A 9699-nucleotide genomic window follows, 5' to 3' on the forward strand; every position below is an offset into this window, starting at 1 on the left:
ATTAAAGTCTCCTTTATCCCATCCCCATCCCCATTCTCCCTTTTCCATGGCAAAAGGCAACTACCACCCTGCTTGAGATGATGCTAACTATAATCACAGGCAAAGCTCAGTGGTTTTCCATTGCATTTTAAGTTTTTTTTTTAACTTTGAATTGTATTATACTGTATATATAGTGCTGAAGTTGCCTTTTATCACTCAAAAAATTTGATTTTGAGATCTCTGCATTTTGATATAGATAAATGAGTAGATGATAGATAGATCGATAGATAGACGATAGATATGTATAGGCCTAGGTATAAGTAGACTAACCATAGATACACACATATCCACACACAGGTATACATATAGAAAGATGCAGCTGTAGCTAGCAATTGATACAGGTGTAGGTATAAATTGATGTAGATATGACATACATTGAGATATAGAAATATAAACTCAGCATAATATTCCTACACTTTAATACACTACTATTTTCCACTTCCTCCTAAAAGAACATTTTGGGGGTTTCCAATCTCACTCGAGCCGAACACCCCTGGGTCTACACACAAGCATTTCTCCAGGACATAACAAAAACAGATTCAATGGGTCCTGGCATGCAGCCTCCCTTTCAGTAGCTGCTGCCCTAGAGCCCCCCAAAGCTGAAGCGTGAGTTTCCTCTCCCCCCACGCGCACATCCTCGACACGTGCCGTGGGTCTCACTTTTGCATTCTGCTCTCTCCTCATTGCTTCAGTTGCATGTCCGATGATAACTGTCCTCTGCCTTCAGGGGAAGAGCCGATCCTTTGGGTTACAGCAAGGGCAGGGCAAAAACCCATGCAGCAGACCCTTCCACAGGGACCCCAGAGGGCAAGCATCTGGCTCTCCTGGATTCCTACGGTTTGGGGTTTCCCTCAAAGCAGCGGGGCACTGGGCACAGGCAAGAAAGCCTGGGTATACAGCCACCTGCTAAAGAACATTTCTCAACTCTCCCCAGTAGCAGCAGGAAAATGAGAAGATCCACAATGCCAGGCGGCATTCTTGAACGGAGACTCCAGAGAGACCCTTTCCACGTGCCAATCATCTACTCCCTGCCATGTCCCCTCTCTGTGCTTCAAATCCTCCCAGATTCCTCCCCAGTCCCGCTGCCTGATGAGACTTAATAACCACAGCATGCACGGCTTTGCCGCAGATTACGGTTTAACCTGACTTGCATCTTGTTTTCTCATCGAAGGTGGGGTCCTACAGCCAGGGCACTGGGCACCTCATCTTACCATGTGCCCATCCTAGCTTGGGGAGATCAAGACAGCTCCTGTGTGCCCAGGTATGATTTCCCTCGATTTGGCCACCCTCTGCAGGCTTGCTTGCCTCGTGTTCTGGTTGATGTGACCAATTTCTCCTAAGTTTTCTAAACCCGCACAACTTCTCCTTTACCCTCACTTACCCCTCTGACCAGTGCTTTTCACACAAATACCCTCATAACTAGCAAAGTTGAGCACCTTTTCCTGGAGCGTGGGGGCACCGCACTATGGTTTCCAGCTTTTGCCTTTGTGCTTGTTTAAGAAATCCTTCTCTATCCCCAAGTGATAAAGAGATCATCTAATTTATTCTTTAATTCCGAGGCTTTATTTCCACATTTAAAGTCTTTAATTCATCTGTAATTCATTTCTGTGTGTGCCGTGAGGTGCAAATCCAATTTTCCTCGCAGTGATTTAATATCACTTCCATCAAAAACCAAGATGCACGTAGCTGTGTGTCTGACCATCCCCTGCCTCTGTTTTCTGTTCCATGGGTTTAATTTCTTCTTTCACATCAATGGCATCATTTTATTAGTCTAATTTTATAATGAACCTGGCTATTTTATAAGGTCAGTCACCCATTTTTGCTCAGTTTTTACAAAATTTCCTTGGTTATTCTTGGACCCACAGACATATCTCATTTTATTGTATTTTGCAGATACTGTGCTTTTTACAGATTGAAGGTATGTGGCAACCCTGCATCAAGCAAGTCTGTTGGCACCATTTTTCCAACAGCACATGCTCACTTTGTGTCTCTGTGTCACATTTTGGCAACTCTTACAATATTTCAAAACTTTTCATTATTATGATATCCGTTATGGTGACCTGTGATCTTCGATTATTGACGTTTCTATTGTAATTGTCTTCGGCGTCTACGAACCACGTCTGTACAAGACGGTGATAAAGCTAATAAATGCTGTGTGTGCTGAATGCTCTCCTGACCTGCTCTTCCTCCATCCCTCTCCCTCTCCTCAGACGTCCCTACTCCCTGAGACACAACAATATTGAAATGAGACCAAATATTAAGCCTGCTCAAGGGAAAGGAAGAGTTGCAGGTCTCCCATTCAAAATCAAAAGCTAGAAATGGTTAAGCTCAGTGAGGAAGGCAAGTCGAAAGCCAAGACAGGCTGAAAGCAAGGCCTCTTGTGCCAGTTAGCCAAGTTGTGGATGCAAAAGGAACGTTCTCAAAGGAAACTAAAAATGCTAATCCAGCAAACCCATGAATGATAAGAAAGGAAAACAGCCCTATTGCTGATCTAGAGAAAGTTTCAGCGGTCTAGACAGAAGATCAAACCAGACACAGCGTTCTCTTAAGCCAAAGCCTCATCCAGAGCAAGGCTCTAAGTGTCTTCAATTCTGCGAAGGCTGAGAGAGTGAGGAAGCTGCAGAAGGAAAGTCTGAAATTAGCAGAGGTTGGTTCATGAGGTTTAAGGAAAGAAGCCTCCATAACATCTATTGTTTTTCTTTTTCTTTTTCTTTTTTGTCTTTATTTATTTTTTTAATATTACATTCAAAAAATATGAGGTCCCCATATATCCCCCATCCCTTTCACCCCACTCCTCCCCCATAGCAACAATCTCCTCCATCATCATGAGACATTCATTGCATTTGGTGAATACATCTCCAAGCAGTGCTGCACATGATGGTCAATGGTCCACATCATAGCCCACACTCTCCCACTTTCCACCCAGTGGGCCATGGGAGGACATACAATGTCCAGTAACTGTCCCTGCAGCATCACCCAGGACAACTCCAACATCTAAGTGCAAGATGAAGCGAGGGTTGACGGAGAAGCTGCAGCAAGTTATCAGAAGATCTAGCTAAGATCTTGGATGAAGACCACACTAAACCACGATTTCAATGTAGATGAAACAGCCCCCTACTGGAAGAAGACGCCATCTAAGACTTTCAGAGCTAGAGAGAAGTCAAACCTGGCTTCAAAGCATCAAAGGACAGGTTGACTCTTCTGTTAGGGGCTAATGCATCTGGTGACTTTAAGTTGAAGCCAGTGCTCATTTACCATTCTGAAAATCCAAGGGCCCTTAAGAATTATACTAAATTCCTGCTGCCTGTGCTGTATAAACAGAACCACAAAGCCTGGATGACAGCACATCTGTTTACAACATGGTTTATTGAATATTTCAAGCCAAATGTTGAGAACTACTGCTCATAAAAAAAGATTCCTTTCAAAATATTACTGTTCATTAACAGTGGTCCTGGTCATCCCAGAGCTCTGACAGAGATGTACAATGAAATTAACACTGTTTTCACGCCGGCTGTTTTAGTTTCCTTGGTTGATCAAGCAAATACCAAGTAATGGGTTGGGGTAAACAATGGGGATATATTAGCTCAGGGTTTTGAGGTTAGGAGAAACTCCAAATCAAGGCAATGCTTTCTTCCCAAAGAATGGCATTCTGGAGCTGGCTGCCAGCGATCCTTGGTCCTTGGTTCCTCTGTCACATGGCAAGGCATGTGGTGGCATCTCCAGGCCTCTCCAGTCTCCTCCAGGTTCCTTTGAATTTCAGATTCTTGCTTCCTGGGCTTTCTATCTGCCTGAGTTTCATTCTGCTGATAAAGGACTCCAGTGATAGGATGAAGACCCATTCTGGGTCATGCTTTAGTAGCCTCATCAAAAGGTCCTACTTACAAAGGGTTCATACCCACAGAACGGATTAAATTTAAGACCGTGTTTTTCTGAGGTACAGACAGCTCCAAGCCACCACATTCCACCCTCTGCACCCACAAAAGACACATCTTTCCACGTGTGAAATACATTCATTCCATCACAATATCCCAAAAGTTAAGTACAAAGTCTCATAAAAATCAGTTATAGAGGTGGTCTGTTCTGGAGCATAATGCCCCTCTGTCTGTGGACCTGTGAAACCTAGAGAACAAGTAATCTGCTTCCAAAATAGAAAGGAGGAACAGGCATAGGATAGATGTTCCCATTCCAAAAGGGAGAAATTTGAAGAGAACCAGAGCTCATGAGTCCCAAACAGTTCCAAAAACCAGAGGATACACTCCATTAGATTTCAATATCTGAGAGTCATTTATGGATCAGTGTTTTGTCCTCCAGGCCTTTGGAGAGGTGGTTCTGCCTCTTCTAAACACTTGTGTAGTGCCCATGCTCTCCCCAAACACATGCAGGCTCTATCCTTTCCGAGCATTGGGATGGTGGCCATTCTCTACACAAACGCAGAAGCACTGGGTGATGGCCAGGCTTTCTGCAAACCCTGGAGCATTGGGATGGCAGCACTCTTCCTGAATAATGGGGTGGAAGGCCCAGTACTCCAAGGGTTGGGGCAGACCTTCCCTTTCCACACACCTGGGTGGACCCCACTGTCTTGGATGGAGGAGATATTTTTGATCCAGACCTTGGCTTGCATGGTTCTGCCCTGGAATTCATTCTTCCATTAATTTGTCCCACACACACACAAAACACCAATCCCCCCCACCCCAAACAAATAAAAAACTAAACTGTGGGCCCTGCATGCCAGCTCATAAGGATCAGACGAAAGACTTCCATAGATCCTCCCTGGCTAACGGCATTTCTAATCCTGACTTGCACTGAAATGACCGGTTCCATGTTCAGTTAAACCCATACATGGAGCCCTAATCTCTGGGGACTCACTTTTCAGAAGCTCAGGGAGGTCCCTGAGAGAGCCACTGTTCAAAACCATCAGTTTCTGGTTTCTGTATGCACAAGAGTTCTGTTTTCAGCTTATCCCTTTCTTTTTGGATTTTAGTATAAATTGCAAGGAGAAACTAGGCTGCACTTTCCACACTTAGCTTGGAAACCTCAACTAAATATCCAGGTTCATTGCTTTCAGGTTTTGCCTTCCATCAGGGGTCCTATACATCAATTTTGCCAAGTTCTCTACAACTTTAAGCAGGGATTGACTGTCCTCCAGTTTCCAATAGCACATTCATCATTTTCTTCTAAGCCTTCATCAGAAGTAGCTTTGGCATCCATTTTTCTACCAACAGTCTCTTCAAAGCAATCTTGGCTTTTCCTATGAAGGTCCTTGCAATTCTTCCAGCCTCTATCCATTACAAAATTCCAAAGCTGTTTCTATGTTTTTTGGTATTTGCAATAGCAGAACCTCATTCCTGGTACCAAAATCTGCTTTCATTTCCTTGATTGCTCAAGAAAATACCATGCAAAGTGTTATTTTAAATAATGAGAATTTATTAATTAGCCCAGAGTTTTGAGGCTAAGAGAAAATCCAAATTGAGGTGTCATCAAGGCAATGCTTTCTTCCTAAAGAATGGCGTTCTGGTGCTGGTTGTCAGTCATCCTTGGTCCTGGGCTCCTCTGTCACATGGCAATGCACATGGCAGCCTCTCCTGGCCTCTCTGTTCTCTTACAGATTCCATTGAATTTCAACTTCTTGTTTCCTGTGTCTTTCTTTATATCTGTCTGAGTATCATTCTGCTTTTAAGGACTCCTGTAATAGGATTAAGACTCATTCTGGGTCACAAGTTAACTGAGATAATGTCATTAAAAGGTCTTACTTACAATGGGTTCACACCTGCAGGAAATGGATTAAGTTTAGGAATATGTTTTTTCTGGGGGTACATATAACTCCAAACCACCACTCCAGCTAACACAGCATCCATTCTGTAGCCCATGGATCTAGGGGTAATTTCAACTTTCAAGTCTTTTTATCTAAGAAATATTTATCATAAGGCTATCACTGATATAGAGAGTGATTCTTTTGATGGATCTAGGCAAAGTAAATTGAAAACTTTCAGGAAAGGATTCGCCATTCTAGATGCCATTAAGAAAAATTTGTGATTCATGGCAGGAGGTCAAGATATGCAAATTAACAGGGATTTGGAAGAGGTTGGTTCCAATACTTATGGATGATTTTGAGAGGATCGACACTTCAGTGGAGGAAGTAACTGTGGGTGTGGTGGAAATAGCAAGAGAACTAGAATTTGAAGTGGGACCTGACAATGTGACTGAATTGCTGCAGTCTCATGATAAAAGTTTAGTGGATGAGGAGTTGCTTCCTATGGATGAGCAAAGAATGTGATTTATTGAGATGAATATATTCCTGGAGAAGACACTGTGAAAATTGCTGAAATGACAACAAAGGATTTAGGAAATCACTTAAAACTAGTTGATAAAACAGTGGCAGTGTTTGAGAGTCTTGACTCCAATTTTGAGAGAAGTTCTGCAAAGTGTAAAATGCTATCACACAGCATTGCATGCAAGAGAAGTCTTTCTTGAAAGGAAGAGTCAATCGATGTGGCAAACTACATTTTTTGTCTTATTTTAAGAAATCTCCACATTCCTCCCAACCCTCAGCAACTACCACTCTGATCAGTTAGCAGCCATCAACATCAAAGTACCTCTACCAGCAGAAAAAATTGCAACTCTCTGAAGGCTCAGATGGTGGTTAACATTTTTTAGCAATAAAATATGTTTTCATTAAGGGATGGATATACATTGCTTTTTTAGACTTAATGTTATTGCACACTTAATAGACTATAGAACAGTCGATTATAGAACTTTTATACACACCAGGGAAGTAAAATATTTGTCTGAATCACTTTATTGTGATGTTTGCTTTATTCAGTAGTCTGGAACTGAACCCACAGCATCTCTGAGGTATGCTTGACTTTTCCCCAGGATTTCAAGAATCAGTTTTTAAGTCTTTTTTTTTATTTAAAAAAATTATTGAATTATATCACTCACACATAAACATACATAAACAATAATTGTATAGTAATAGTTGTGAACTTACAAAGCAAACATATATATAGCATAATACAGGATTCTCATAACTCACCCTACCACCAATACCTTGTATTGTTGTTAAACATTTTAAACTAATTATTAAAGAACATTATCAAAATATTACTACTAACCAAAGTATTTTCCCCAACCCAACCTTTTATTATTATTATCTTTGTATCATTTATATATGAACTTACATAAACAATAAGTATATAGTAAAAGTTGTGAACTTACAAAGCAAACATGCATATCATGCAGGAGTTGTATACATCAACCCTCCACCAATACCTTGCATTGTCATGAGACATTTGTTACAGGCTATGAAAGAATATTGTCAAAATTTTACTCCTAATTATAGTCCTTATCTTACATTTGGTGTATTTTTCCCCCAATCTACCCTATTTTCCCCCAACCTACCCTATTATTTTTAAAATACATTTTTATGACAGAAGTTGTAAACCCACAAAAAAATCATGCACATGTGCAGAATTCCCAAACAACATCCATCTATCAACACACCACACTATGGCAGAACATTTGTTACAGATAAAATAATATAATCTAATTATTACCACGTCCATAGTGTACATTTGTCACATATTCTCCATATGGCTCCATTATCAACACAGCACATTTTTGGCATAGATGCAAACATATTGCATTATTACTGCTAACCACAGTTCAGAGGTCACTTCAGTTGTATTTTTCCCATGCTTCTCTACATTCCCACCACCTTGCAGTAGTGATATACATTTGCTCTAGCTCACAAAGCACACTCTTATATCTGTACCATCAACCACAATTCTCATCCACCTCTTGGTTTACTGTGCTATTCAGTTCCTAGATTATGCTCTAGCATTCCATCAATTGGCGTTTAGATCCCCAGACTACCATTTTCAGTCACATCCCCATTTATAAACTGGCTGTTACTCACTGTTTGTTACCATCCACCCTATACATTTCCATACTTCTACATGAAAGCTAATTAAAACTTCTACATACGTTAAACATCAGTAGTCCATCTCAGTCCTCCTCTTATCTCCTGTAAGAATCCACCACCTGCCACCAGGGCTTGAAGATATTTTCCTACAATTTCTTCTAGAAGCTTTATGGTTCTTGCTTTTATTTTTAGGCTTTTGATCCACTTTGAGTTAATTTTTGGATAAGGTGTGAGATAGGGGTCCTCTTTCCTTCTTTTGGCTTTGGATATCCAGTTGCTCAGCACCATTTGTTGAATGGACTACAGCCTGAGCTGTGTGGGTTTGACAGACTAGTCAAAAATCACTTGACCATATATGTGAGGGTCTGTTTCTGAACCCATAAATTTGGTTCCATTTATCTAAGCATCTGTCTTTATGCCAGTACCATGCTGTTTTTATCCCTACAGCTAGGTAATTTAATTTAAAGTCTGGAGATGAGAGTTCACTTTTCCTTTTTAAGAAGTTTCTGGCTATTCAGGATCTCTTACCCTTTCATATAAATTTGATAATCATGCTTTCAATTTTAAAAAATGCTGGTGGACTTTTTATCAGGATTGCATTGAATCTGTATATAAATTTGAGTAGAATTTATGTCTTTATGATATTTAGTCTTCCACTCCATGAGCATGAAATGTTCTTCCAATTATTTAGGATTTTTAAAATTTCTTTTAACTTTGAGTTGCAGTTTTCTGAACACAAGTGCTTTACATCATTGGTTAAGTTTATTTCTATTTGAGTTTTATCTGTCATATTTTATTTTCCCCACTCTTTTGATACTTTTGGTTACTTTTATTGATATAATCTTCATTTCTAGACTCTCTTCCAGGCCTTTCTCTCCTGTCTTTTCTTTTCAGGCTCTAGTGCACCCTTTAGCATTTCCTGAAAAGCTGGGCTCTTGGTTAGAAATTCTCTCAGTTTCCACTTATCTGTAAATAGTCTAATCTTGCTTTCATTTCTGAAAGACAATCTTACTGGATATAAGATTCTTGGCTGGAAGTTTTTTTCTTTTAGTATCTTAAATATATCATACCACTGTCTTCTTGCCTCCATGGTTTCTGTCGAGAAATCGAGCTTAATCTTGTTGGGTATCCCTTATACATTATACATTGCTTTTCTCTTGCTGTTTTCAGAATTTTCTCTTTGTCTTTGGCATTTGACATTCTGATTAGTATGTGTCCCTGAGTTGGTCTGTTTGGATTTTTTCTGATGGGAGTACATTGTGCTTCTTGGACATGGATATCTATGTCCTTCAATAGGGTTAGGAAATTTTCTACCATTATTTCTTCAACTATTTCTTCTGCCCCTTTTGCCTTCTCTTCTCCTTCTGGGACACCCATGACATGTATGCTTGCATGTCTTTTGCTGTCTTTAAGTTCCTCAAGATATTGTTCAATATTTTCCATTCTTTTCTTCATCAGTTCTTTTGCATGTTCACTTTCAGGGGCCATTTCTTCAAGTTCACTAATCCATTCTTCTTCCTCCTAAAATCTGCTATTATATTATTCCAATGTTTTTTTTTTTTTTTTCATTTATTGTGTCTTTCATTCTCATAAGATCTGCTGTTTTCCTACATACACTTTCAAATTCTTCTTTGTACTCATCCAATATCTTCTTAATATCCTTAATCTCTTTAGCCATTTCATTGAATTTATTAAGGAGATTTGTTTGAACATCTATGATTAGTTGTTTCAACTCCTTT

Source organism: Dasypus novemcinctus, chromosome 9 (assembly GCF_030445035.2).
Source record: "Dasypus novemcinctus isolate mDasNov1 chromosome 9, mDasNov1.1.hap2, whole genome shotgun sequence".
NCBI lineage: Eukaryota > Metazoa > Chordata > Mammalia > Cingulata > Dasypodidae > Dasypus > Dasypus novemcinctus.